We start from the raw sequence: 13,580 nt of genomic DNA, 5'->3' as shown, positions 1-13,580 counted from the left end.
AGAATCGTGCACATTGTGAGGCTGATTCATACCAGGAAGAAGCGGGGGAGTTTCCAGCCAGCTCCACAGACGTCCACCAGCGCCTCCCAAAATGACCAACACTCCCAAGGTACGGCCAGCTGCCAGTCTGTCTCCTCCTGGAGGGAAGTAGATAGGAGAGTAGCTCCTTGGCAGCAAGACAAGAACAGTGAGATGAGAAGGGAGAGCCAAACAAAAAGTGGGAAAAAAGAAAAATAATCTCACTGCATTATCCACCACCCCTAAGTGTGCATTAATGGACCGATAAAGTGTACCCTGGAGAGTCTTAATACTACAATATTAAACTCTGTGCACCAAGAAAAGCAAAGATGGCACATTATAACAAAGAGAGTTTGGGTTCTGTGTTGTTGGTTTTCTGGTTCTTGCTAATGTTCTGGTTTTTAGTTTTGCTCACTTGGATGTATTTTCCTTTAAAGGGCTGCTTGCCACAGAGAGCATTTTCAAACACAGTGCAATGCTGCCCCCTAGTGATAAAATTATGTAAGAGCAGCTGCAGAAATCCAGCTTCTGTCCTAGGCAAACTTCCTTACAGTTCAGCTTAGATTTCATTTTGCTCTCTTTTCATCCTCGAAAGTGCAAATATTTCACCCTTAAAGATTCTCTGCACAGAGATATTTTCTGACTCGGCCTTGTTCACACCACTAATCAACATAGCATTTTATTCCAAAATATGAACTCTGTGCTGATTATAAAATAAGCGGCGGTGGTGAGTGGATTTCTCCCCCTTTTGCTTATAAATTAAGCAATCTCCCCAGAGAAAGCTCAGAAATCAGGCCTATTGCATATAACCTTTAGAATCCTGATTGGAATTCTTACCGGAAAGACATTCACTGAGAACTCGAGCTCCAGGAAATCAATGCCCGGGTCTGACAGACATTCAACTCCCAGATAAATGTGTTTGATTTCACATCATCCCTCAATCTTTGTACCAGGAATAAACCCGAGACCAGAAGCTCTGAAAATAATGCAGGTTGTATACTCACTATCAGAAGCCCCTTCCCGAATGCACGAAAACACAACTGCTACCTTAGAGAAAATTACATCATGTGAAAACACATAAGGAGGGATTGAGTGAGAGCTCATCACGCCATGATTAGTTAAGGCCAAGTGCACGATCACATTTTCTTCAAGCTTTGAGCCCACCACCTGCATCACGATAACCTTGGAGTTCATTAAAAATGCAAAATTTGGGGACCCAACCCAGGTCCATTAAATCCGAAACTATGAATATAGGACCCAGAAGTCTGCATTTTACCAAGTGCCTTGGGTATTTCCATGCACACTAAATTTTGTGAAACATTGAGTAAACTTTAATAAAATTTTCAATTTTCATTTAGAAGATCTTCCTATTATCAGGAATTCTCAAACATTATGAGGCTACACGGTGCACCTGGGTGGCTCAGTGGGTTAAGCCTCTGCCTTTGGCTCCGGTCATGATTCCAGGGTCCTGGGATGGAGCCCCAAATCAAGCTCTCTGCTCGGCAGGGAGCCTGCTTCCTCCTCTTTCTCTCTCTGCCAGCCTCTCTGCCTACTTATGATCTCTGTCTGTCAAATGAATAAATAAAATCTTTAAAAAAAAATTGTGAGGCTACAAAATCACACACAAAAAAAGAATAACTTATATTCACCGATGAACACATTGCCTTGACTTTTCTACAAAATTAAAAGATATCATTGGCAGTGCAAGGCACCCTTCCACCAGTAAACAACAGTAAATGGCCAGCCAAAATCACAAATACCATTTGGTCATTGCTGGTGATAATTTCTAATTGTACTTCTTACCCCAAAGCCATTCCTTGAAAAAGCTCCATCAGTCAGTAGTATGGCATGATTCATTAAGCAGAAACATTCACTAACTCAGAAAATTTGACAGGCTTGAGAGTACCCCCAGAACTCTCTGTGCTCACAGAGAAGGACCTGACAAAACAGCAAAAAAGAAAACAAAGCAAAACGAACAACCCAAGGCACTAGCCCTTCCCTATTTTTTCCCTCCCTTCTGAACAGCACAGCTGATCCTGGTCTTGCCTCCTGCTCCCGGCCACCTCCACTCCCCTTCCCTAAGCCATTGTTCTCTGCCTCTCTCTGTCATCATTTTGTGGCTGCTTGTCATCAGGTCCCGTCCTGGCCATGGTGAGAATGGAGTATGCTCTGGTCTTGCCAAGCCCGGGCCAAGGTGCCAGCCCAGTCAGGCTGTCTCCACGCAGGCGGAAGCCATTGAACAGGAGCCGGTCTCAACAGGTTGTATTTCATTGTTTCCCTTGATTGCTTGACTGAGCCATGGGAGGAAACAGCAAGGGATGGAAAAGGGTTATGTTTTTGCCTAAAGGAACTGGCATGAAGCTTAAAGAGGGTCTACCAGCTCTGCTGACCGTCCACTCTGCTATCCCTCAGTCACCCGCAGACAGAGCCAAAGAGTCAGATCTCTGTTCCCTAGCCCATGTGTGGGGAAGGCAGCCATGCGGCTTCATGGGGCTGGGCTCTCCAGAGAAAGCAGGCATGGAAAGAGGGCAGACTGATGTGGAAATCCAGAAATGCCCCAAAGATCAAGCTTATAACCAAGAGCAAGCTCTCCCAGGGGATGCTCTAGAATCACGAATGACATTAAGAGAAGAGCCTTTTAATTTAGTCTGAAGAGGGATACTTGGGACCATGTCAGACCTGTTTGTTCTGGGAGAGATCAACCATTACAGAGCATCCTTTAACTTAATATAGAATTTCAATACATTTGGGAAAGTGGGCTCTAAGTCACTCGGGCCCACTGACAGCAAAGAGAATCCCGGAACAGGAATTTACCACAGAGGTTGGCTCTGGGTGTTTATGTCTGGCTGCAAAGAGAGAGCAAATTGCAAATTTAATGATAAAGCAGTTTAGAAGAGAGGGCTTTTTTAATGAATTACAATAAATATATATGAATGTAAGAGTTCTCCCACAGGTAGGATTTGAATTTTCCTAAATCAGCTAATATCTTTGTCAATTCCCCTCCATTTGTATCGGGCCCATGCCACATCTGAAAATCCATACCACTTTATAGCTCTCCTTAATTGCTCCATGTGGGTAACTTGCATTTAAAACTAGTTCTCTTTGCCACTTGACCTTTAAAAGGAGATTAGAAAGTAAATTTTTCATCCTACAAAACGACTATACTTTCATACACGTGAAATAAATCAGAGTACAGTTGAACAGGAATTCAATTAACGGTCTGCCATTTTCAAGCCTGTATGGGACTGAAAACAATTGTTTTAAGAAAAGAGGAGGGGGAGAGGAGTCCAAAAACATATTAGTTATTGCGTGTTTGTAAGGACTAATGTTCTAGGTTGCTTTGGCTCTTTGTTCCTGTGAGAGACAGACTAATGTCCAAAACGTCCACATCCTTATCCCTGGAATCTGTGAATGTGTTACCTCGTACAGTAAAAGGAGGCTTTGCAGATATGATTAAGTCAAGGACCTTGAGATAGGAAGATTATCCAAGATTATCTGGGGGGTTCACTGTAATCACAGGGCTCCATCTAAGATTAAGGAGGCAGGGGAGTCACTCGGAGGCGATGTCATGGTGGGAGCAGAAGTAAGAGTGAAGAGCTTGCTGGCTTTGGAGATGGATGGGGCTTCCATCCAAGGAACTTGGGAGGCGTCCAGCAGCGGGAAAGACAGAGAAGCAGATCCTCTTCTAGAGCCTCTGGAAAATACAGCCCTGTGGACACCTTGGTTTTAACTCTTTGAGATCCATTTTGGACTTCAGAACTCCAAAACGGCAAGATAATACATTTGTGCGTTTTTCAAGCCACTAGGATTGTGACAATTTTTACAGCGGCAGTAAGAAACCAGTCACCAATTTCCTTTCTGGGAGGAATTATGACAACCATGTTCCATGTCTCAAAAGATTGAAAACGTAACAGTGGGCAAACACACAAAGTTGATGATTTTCCTGGGCATAATTAACATCTGACATGTACTTTATAGCTATGGATGTCAATCACCCACAAAAACAAACAAACAAAATAGGACATCTTCTTTTTTTATAGAAGAAATTATCAAGGATTCATCACGGAGTACCCGGCCTGGAACGACGGAAACGCTCTTGGAAACTGATGTGGCAGCCATTTTCGTTGTTTTGTCATTTCCTCTGATCTTCCAGATTTAGCAAATAGTGGGAAATGACACAGAAAAGGGTTTTCAGTGAGGAAGAGAGCCCCACTGAAATGGAATTCCTGATCTGCATATCGACCAGATAAACGAGAACTCATTTTGTTGCTGAAATGGAAGAGACACCAGCATCCCCATCCCTGAGAACCACCCATGGGGGTAAGCATGAGGGGAAGCCAGCACCAAGCAAATTCCTCCCTGCACAGAGGGAAGACTGAGACAAGGGACCTAGGGGACTGCCTTCATGTGGGAAACACTGTCTTTGACCTGGACTCATTGATATCGACTCTTTCCAGGCCAGCTCAGGAAGACTAGGCCCGGGTGTCATAGCCCAGCGTTAAGGGGCAACAGGTACTCTCTCCTGTACAGTCAGGGTCCTGGGCCCCCTCCACTGACGCACCAGCACTAACTCTGATATGTGAAAGCGGGAAGTACTCTGAATGGTTTTTAAAGAATACCGCGGTCTTCTCCAAAGCTTCCTGAAATCCTAAACTCCCCAGAAGCATTCGATTTCGGGAAAGTTTCACTTTACTGAAGAGTTTTGGGTTTGTTTTCCTATTCAAGTTTGTTTTCTCGTTTTTTAGATTAATGATATCTTGAGAGCTGGCCAGGAGGAAGAAGGGTGTTTGGAAGGGAGAGAAGGTGGAAAATGAAGAGGCAGCAAGGGACTCACTTCGGCAGTCAGACAAACAAATCATCCGTCTTCTGGCTCAGGTCGGGAAGGAGGGGAAGGCCCAGCACACCCGGCAGCGGCCCAGAGCAGGCCTGGTGCAGCCGACACCCAAGCTCTGAGTGAGACGGACAAAACTCTCATTTCTCCCTGAGCAGTAAGTACAGAAGAGGAGGCTGTGTCCAACTTATTAGGAATAATAGACAGAAATTGCTTACAATCATCCCTAATGGGTTGCCAGTTTTCTAACAATGGGCTCAGCAATTAGTTTGTCAGTTTTTAACCAAATGTAAAAATAATAATCATCCCCTGAGTGAGCCTTTGATCTGCCCTACCACCTCTCTCCTGAGGCTCCTGAGGCCTCCGGCACTTTCCCTTGGTCTTCTGGCATTTGCCACACCCACTCTTGACCAAGGCATTCATCCACCTCTTACAAGGTCATTCAGGAAAATCCCATGGAAAATCCTGGCCATTCACCCTTTCCTATCCTGGCCCCCCTAAGCCTTAAAAAATTAAAAAAAAAAAGTTTTAAAAGTTCTTGAAAAATTTTTTTAATTTTTTTTCATAGAATCCCTACCTTGGCTAAAATCTGGGCTAAATCAGAGATTGGCTTTTTAAAATATTTGACCTCTGACCTTCTTGTATTAAATTACTGTCATGATAAAGGAGCCACGGCTGCCAGGCTGGGTGTGCCTGGAAATCACAAGAAGGAAGCAGCCAGAAGACACAGGTAATGCCCAAATACTCACCTCAAGCAAATGGCCTGGTGGTTAGGGTCCTGAAGGGGCTGCGAGGGCCTCTGTGAAAGGACTGGATGGTTCTATCCATGAAATTTCCAGAAAGCACCTTCAATGGCTCTGTGTTGTTTTTTCCTCTCCTGAGAGAAAATCATGCCAATCCCTACTACCCTCTCTCGGAGCACTTGAGAGAAAATACTCCCTCAATTCAAAGCCCAGGAACCATGTTATTAATATTTCCTCCACAGTGGCCACATTCTTTCCAAGTTTTGAGGTGTCTTACTGGAGCCCTCTCTACCCCCACACGAGGTAAGGGCAGGAGCGTTCTGGCCAAGGACACAAGGTGAACCAGTGAATTCCAGGGCAGACCTCACCTCCTGAAGCTTGTATAGGAACTTATTCCCTTAGAAATAAAAGGGCAAAGCCGGTAGGTCGACGGGTAAGACAATCCCCCGTTGCCATCACACAGCCCTTCCCTAATTCTCCTGTCCTCACACAGGTGTCCCCTGAATACGATAAACTACTAAGGGCTCATTTTACCCCATGCTGGGAACTCTGATGAGCGCCACACAGACATTTGGGAACCTTCTCCTATCCCCTCTCTAAAAACCACCAGCACAATTATTCTGTCACATCCCTTCATGGCTCATAATACAGTCTTAATTATGTGCTTCTTCACTTATTTTTCTCTCTCTCCTGGAAGTTCCTAGACGGCAAAGACTAGGACTGTTTCATTCTGGCACCTAGCACAGGGATCAGCACTTAAGAATCCATAACTACTGAATTAATCAATTACAATCCTTAGAACAATGGTGGAAACCAGGTATGAGGATCCCTATCTCACAGGTAAGAAGTCTGAGTCTCAGAGTGCTGTAGTGACTTTCCCAAGGTCACAGAGCTAATTAACTGTGGAGGCTGCGACGACGCAAACACAGGCTTCTTTGACCACAACTCTGGTCCCTGGACCATCTTCCACAAAGAGTATGTCCCTCCTCCTTCCATCAGCCAACCCCATTCACCCTTCCCACTTTATTCATAGAAGCTCAAGGTCCACTCCTCCTTGAAGTGTTGCCCATTATTTCTCCACAATCACTGATCTTTCCAGTGGACTCTCATATTTACTTACATAATAGCTTGTGTGTGGGCTATGTATCTACCTGAATCACGTAATGGTTAGAAAAGAGAGAAAACCGGAGGATGGGAGGTCTGGAAGAGAAAATGGAGGGAAGTGGATTTCCGGAACAGGAGGAGGCATTTGGCGTGGGCAGGGTAGCCTTGAGAGAGATAAAGAGCACTGAGGAGGGAGAGCAGCCCAGAGGCAGAGACTGCATCCCGTCTTTCAGGAGGAGGGAGCCTCGCAGGCACACACAGAGACTCAAATTCACACTGGGGGTGGGGGTGGGGGGGTTGGTTCTGCTCAGTTCTGCTGCCTTCCAGCATGGAGTTGCCATGGGTGGACCCACAGAGGCAACCCCAAATACTGGGCAGGGGGATGGGGAGACATTCCTGGCTTAAGAGGAGATTCTTCCCTAAACTACACCAAACCATAACACCTAAGTTTCCCTACACTTTTCCAATTGGGAGTATCCCCATCCCTAAGGACTTCAAATCTCTGAAGAGCCGGGGCAGGGATGGGCAAAGACAGCAGAAATGGAGTCAAGAGGGCAGAAAAGGCTGTCCATTCTCAGCGCCCCTGTAAGGTTTAGGGCAGGGTTCTCCTCTATCCCTGCTAGGCTGTGTGCTTTCCTATGACCCCCTGCTGACTGCCCAACCATCCGCATTTTAGCAGAGGACCTCTAATATGTTCAGATGCAGACAAAATGAGTTCTTCACCCTCCCTGGCTCCTGCATCTCAAGATAGCACAATAATTGCTTTTTCAGATCTCTTTACTCCACCCCATTTGAGGTGCGGAGCGACCTCAAGAGCAAGCAGAGAAAAGTAGGACATAAGATGCAAAGTGGAAATCGGCTCTCTGGTTATTCAACCCTGTCGTTACGGTGTAGCAAGATTCCAAATGCATCTGCACACACAGTTGAGTCCAATCACGACATAACGGAACCCAAAATCACCTATGGGTTGAATGCCCCAGCTGCTGCCTTAATGGAGGTGGCCTCATCTTTTGGCCCACATTATGCAGGACAAAAGAGGAAGATAGAAAGAATCACCTATTTATCAGTTCTTTATTCTATTACAGGTGGGAACAGAAAACTGACACCCACAAGGACCCTTTTCAGCAAGGGATTATATATCACACCACCAAAATACATAAAAGACAAATTATCCCTGAGATCATCGTGCCTCCATTGACCTGTTCAAGGTTTAAAGGAAGCTGCAATTAGAAGCCATGGTCACAGATCTGCTGGCAGCTCAGAGCGCCAGCATTTACTTTAATCCTGCAGAAATGAACCGGCATGAATTTTGTGGACATGTACTTTGTCTCGGTTTGAATTCTGTGAGTCTGATTCAGATTTGTGGGAGTTTAGTAATTTGCCTTTGTTAACAAGATCTCTCTCAGCTTCTGCAGTGTTTACAATATGAGATCTAATTTGGGCTTAAAATACTCACGAAAATTAACTGCATTACTTTTAAAAATGCAATTGGGGAGAGATGGAGAGGGAAAACGATGTCACGTGCCACAAACTTACCACGTTTGCACATTTGCCGGAGCCTTCTCCCAGCTGCTGGTGGCCCACGCTCACAGACGCCGCTGCTCCTGCCCTTTGGTCTGACACGACTCTCAGAGATGGGGACCAACTGAGAAATGAGAAATCTGTTTACTGCTTTTCATAATAAGAGAAATTGGAAATCTATTCGGGATGGGAGCATCGAGGTTTTACTTGTTTTAACATTTAGAAAGCATCAAAGACCCCTGATGCAAGGCTTCTGGAGCCCAGTGGAAATCGCTGAGATGTGCGTGATTATCATACTTTTTCTCTCTAATAGTAGCTTTCACTTCCCTGATGCTTTCCATGTGCTGGGCACTGTTGTGAGCACTTTACTTATATCACCCCTACCAACCTGATAAGGAGGTTATAGCACAAGCAGAAAAACAACCTTCCCAAGCCACATCGGCACCTCATCAGCAGATCCAGAATTGAAATCCAGTTCACCGGCCCTCAACCCCTCACCCATCACTCTGATAGCCTGCTTGCCTGAAACCTTTTTTTTTTTGGGGGGGGGGGATATATATATATATACATATATATATATACACATATATATATATATGTGTATATATATATAAAATATTTTAGAAAAGATCCATTAGATTATGACAGCCACATCCTGAACATAAACAATACTTAAAATACCTTCAGTTTATGAGCTTCATAAAAGCCAGTTAAATTTTAGACTACAATGCAAAAAAATAAAAAATAAAATAAATGGATCAGACTAAACAGACTCAAAAATATGGGCGTGGATTTAAAAAACAAAAAACACCTTTCTCGGAGCCCCAGGATTTTAACATGCTGCTTCCAGGAACGGTCAGCCGGCTCTCTCCAGAGAGTCCAGATCCTTCCAGCCAGAGGGCTTATTTCTTCACTGTACCAAGAGTGAACCCAAGTCCCTCTAAGAGGTAGATGAAGAATAACAATGATTTATAAAACCAGAACTCCCAAAGTGTTAATTTCCAACAAAAATTAGATCTGCTATGTGAACCACGGTGGAAACTTATCTACCTCATTTTTCCCTTCGGCTGCCCTGCAGGGGAAGTCAGCCCCTAATCAGAAGGGGGCCGGTGAACATAGAATGAGAATATATGTTCTCAAATGCAGGTTTAACAGCATTTCCTGATGACAGCTTATCAATGAATCTAGTTCCACAAAAGGGACACCTTGTGAATCAGACCAGATTTCCACTGGCTGAGTCTTCCTCCTCCTTAGACAAGACTCTGAGGTCAGGAGATTCCTGTGACCCTCTTTGCTCTCTCTACCTATAACTGAGTGATCCTCCTTCACTCAGGGACACACTCTGTCAGGTTATAACCAAATCCTTGCTTCCCTGGAAATCTGTCTTTATTAAATGACATTCATATATCTGTACTCTGATCTCATAGGGGTTGAATTTTAAGGGTGTCCAAGGTTAGGTTCTTTGGGAAGCCAACTTTGAGATAGAACATATGTGAACGGGTGCTGTTGGGATCACACCTCCTATGTAGGGATGAGGAAGGAAGCATGGGGGAGCAGAGGGAGACACTGAGGAAGAAGGCAGTCCCAGTGCAGACCTCAGCCAACCCCTCAGGGAGCCCTGGGGCCGGGATGACCCCACAGAATTGTGCCAAGTCAGGGACAGGTGGTTAAGCCTTTGCACTCCTACGCCCATTTGATCAGTGGCTGCAGACCACCCTGGGAAGTAGGTGGGGAGCATCTCTTCAGCTGAGGCGATCTCCAGGGTAAGGTAGAAACCAAGAGCTCTCTATCAGCAGCCCTTAAAAGTTTGGGGAAAAGTCCTTCAGTCCTAAACTGGCATATGGGCAACACATTGCAGCATCCCCCATGAAGGATAATCCTAAATTCCTAGAGAAAGTCTCACTTAATCCCAACCCTGCAAAAACCAAAGAAAAGCAGAAGAGGTAATGGCAGAAAAGCGAATCAGGTTTCAAGTCCACCCAGCCTAAAAAGGATCTGGAGAATAGGAATGCCTCCCTCCAGCCAGGGCTGCCCTGGGACTTCTAGCTAATTCCAGGTCTAGCCTCTCCTAAATCCCCTCCACCCTCCAGCCATTCTGACCTTCTCCGTCCCTCTAAGGGCCAGGGTCTCCCTCACCACACTCTGTGTTGCAACCTCCATCTGATCACACTCTGCCATTCTCTTCCCTCACCGATTCCAGCTCTCCTTCAGGTCCTGGCTCAAACCCAGACCCCTCCCCCAGGGGGAGACATCCTCCTGCGGTCTGGCCCCCTCAGCTCCTCTTGTTTCTCCCTGCTGGGTAATTCTTCTCTTCATTTCTATATACCCTCTTCCCGCTAACCTGTCTCCCCAGGGCTTGCCATGGAATTTGGGAACTAATAGGCACTCAATAAATGAAATGAGGGAGCAAATGAACGAATAAATGAGTAAAGGTGTAAATGAATGGACTCTAGCATTTCAAGCCAGGCCACAATGGGCCTCCATCCCTGAGATGGCTCTAGAAGTGATCCCACTGCCAGAGACAAACCCCCCAAACCTAGGTTTGGCACACAATGCCCAGTAGCACCTTACTCCTGCCATAGCACTGAAGATGTTGCCTTGTAACTGCCTGTTCATGCGTCTTTCTTTGTCCCTATAACATGGTAATATTCCTAAATGCAGAGTCATTTCTGCCTTACTCGTTGTTTTATCCCCAGCACCTAGCACAGGCCGGACATACACTAGGCGCTCAAAAAAAAAAAAAATTTCTTGAGTGAACCAAAAAAGGAGAAGTGCATTTATTTAAGGAGAATTCAGTGAAATATTTTCCAATTTACATTGGCATTAAAGTGAAATATGGTGGTGTTTAACTAGCTTCCAATAAAGCAAAAAACAAAAGAGCAGGGACTTGGGGGGCCTTCTATGAAGAATAGGGAAGTGCTCTCCACGTCCTGCTGCAGTGACAGAAGGCCCCTCCTTTCCATGGGAAGCGTATGGAGCTGAATAACACATTTGGTGTATTTCGGCGATGATTGTAACCATAGCCACACTATACCAAAGACTCACTCAGAGAGCCCAGCAAGATGCTAAACTCATATGGAGACAGCATCATCTCAACCAAGGTCCACAGAAGCACTGTGGTGCAGGAATTATTATCTCCATTTTTCAGATGGGGAAGTCAAGGTTCACAGAGATTCATTCGGTCCCCTGCCCCAGGTTACCAGACTGGTCAGAAACTGAGGAAGAAGAGAAAAATAGCCATGCCTGGCTACCAAGCCAGTGCTCATCTTAAGCACAAGGGGAGGATCCCTGTACCACAAGACACGGTGTCTCCAAATAAGTGAATTAAGTAGGATATTACATAGGGGCACAAAAATAATACTGGACTCAGTATTCTTTTAAACTTTTTAACTATCTGAGCACCATCCCAATTTCCACCATATCATACCCACGAGAAGGGCCGGGCAGAGCTTCTGACTCTATCTCAAGGGTTGGACAAAGGAACCATTTGGAAATCTGGACTGTGGTCTGGGCACCAACTCCCTCCCAAATGACTTCTCTTCCTATGTCCCTTCAGCCAAGTCCCACAGGCAAAGTGCTTTACTTTTTCTACATGTACCCTAGGCAACCTATTCACACTGAAAGTGTGCATTTAAAATGCCTATCTGACCAAGCTGTGAGGCAGAAGAGAGAGAAGAGGAGGGCTTGGCCTTGCCCTCTGTGCAGCACTGCTTGGAACACTGACCTGGGTCAAAGCTGTGTTTTCATTTAGCCATGCCATACCTCAGGGGGAAAGGCAGGTTGGTGAAGGAGACAAAAATTAATGGATTAAAACATTTTTCTTATTTTTTATTTATACATTTCCATGGTTACAGAGCCATCAACCAACAAATGTGTCCTTCTCTCCTGCATATAAATACTTCTCAAGGTGGAAAATGATAATAACACATTTATCCACCTCGATAAGTAACATATCTAAGGAGCTTCCAAAAAATCCATACTTTTGTTCCATTTTTATCCTTCAAAGACTTGTTCAAGAATGAAAGTTTTGAGTAAAGGAAAAATAAGTCTAGAAAAGTTTTTTGTGTAATGAAAACATAAGTGAAAAATCTAGAAGGATCTCAATTAGCCCTTTTCCTGAACCAAAGAAAATCCTAAGAATATTTTCCTCATCCTAAATATTCCAGTGCCTTTTTTCTAAACCATCCTTAACCATACCTACCGATTCGGTCAATTCTGTAAACCTGGTCAGCTCTGAAAGCCCCTGGCCAGACACTAATAGCCCTTATAACTTGTTCTGGAATCCCTCTTCCCTGACCCTCCCTGGCAGGCACTGAATGCCGCCGTCACTCTACCTTTTGGGGTTCCCCTCTGGAAACAAGTCTTCTCATCTCTCCAGAGCTCCTGAAAGCCATAGAATAGCAAGAAGCTTGCCCTGTGCTTCCCAAGCCCTGAGCACTCATGCACAGGGAGGACAAAGAGCTCTTCTCCTGCTGAACTGACCTCAGCATCTTTGAAACAGGGAGGGGTCTGTTTATTTAGGACTTGCTTTAATAATCTGTGCAACTTTCCTTCTTCCTCCCTGTACTAAATTCTTTTAGCACAGTGACCTTGTACAAGAGTCTGTGTGGAGCCAACTTCTTTGACCACCCTTCCCAGGTGCTGTCCTGGACTGCACCTAACCACTGACTACTCTGACAATAACTCCTACTCCTTGCAAGAAACAGTCCTGCCAGACAGCTCCTACAACATAATTGTTTTTTGTCCTTATGCTATCTCTTTTCTTCTGGCCTTTCTAATTGAGAAAAGAAGGGGAGGGGAGGGAGGAAGGGAGGGGAGAGGAAAAGAGAGGGGAGGAGAGGAGGGGAGAGGAGAGGAGAGGAGGGTAGGGAAATGGAAAGGAAGGGAAAAGGGAAGAGGAGGAAAGGGAAAAACTAAGCATGTAATGCAGAGCCCGGCCCCCAAGATGGAAAAAACTTCATCCTCGAAGCTTCCTGAAGGCAGGTAGACCAGCACATCCTCAACATGCACTTCAGCTCAATGGTTTGGGGAGCGATGTTTAGAAGTTTTTCGGCTGGCTCACCTGGGCTGCTCTGCAGATGAGATGGGGTAAGGACAGTGGACTTCATATTCAGTTGGAAGACACTCCTTCGGGAAGGTTCCCCTGCAGGTAGAGACAGCTCGGGCACCGGCGCTGCAGCTGCAACCAGCTACCAGAAACCCTGTTTCCTAATCTCATTGTCACCTCTGGAACCTAAGAATAAAGTATTCAAGACCAGGCCCCCAGGCCCCCAGTGCCGGAGAATGAGATTCAACAGATCTGGAGAAGACCTGAGCATTGTAGCTTCTAAAAATTCAACAAGTGCTTCACGTCACAACAGGAC

This window comes from Lontra canadensis, unplaced genomic scaffold, assembly GCF_010015895.1.
Source record: "Lontra canadensis isolate GAN:19392208 unplaced genomic scaffold, GSC_riverotter_1.0 scaffold1, whole genome shotgun sequence".
Lineage (NCBI taxonomy): Eukaryota > Metazoa > Chordata > Mammalia > Carnivora > Mustelidae > Lontra > Lontra canadensis.
Note: the sequence above shows the minus strand (reverse complement) of the source record.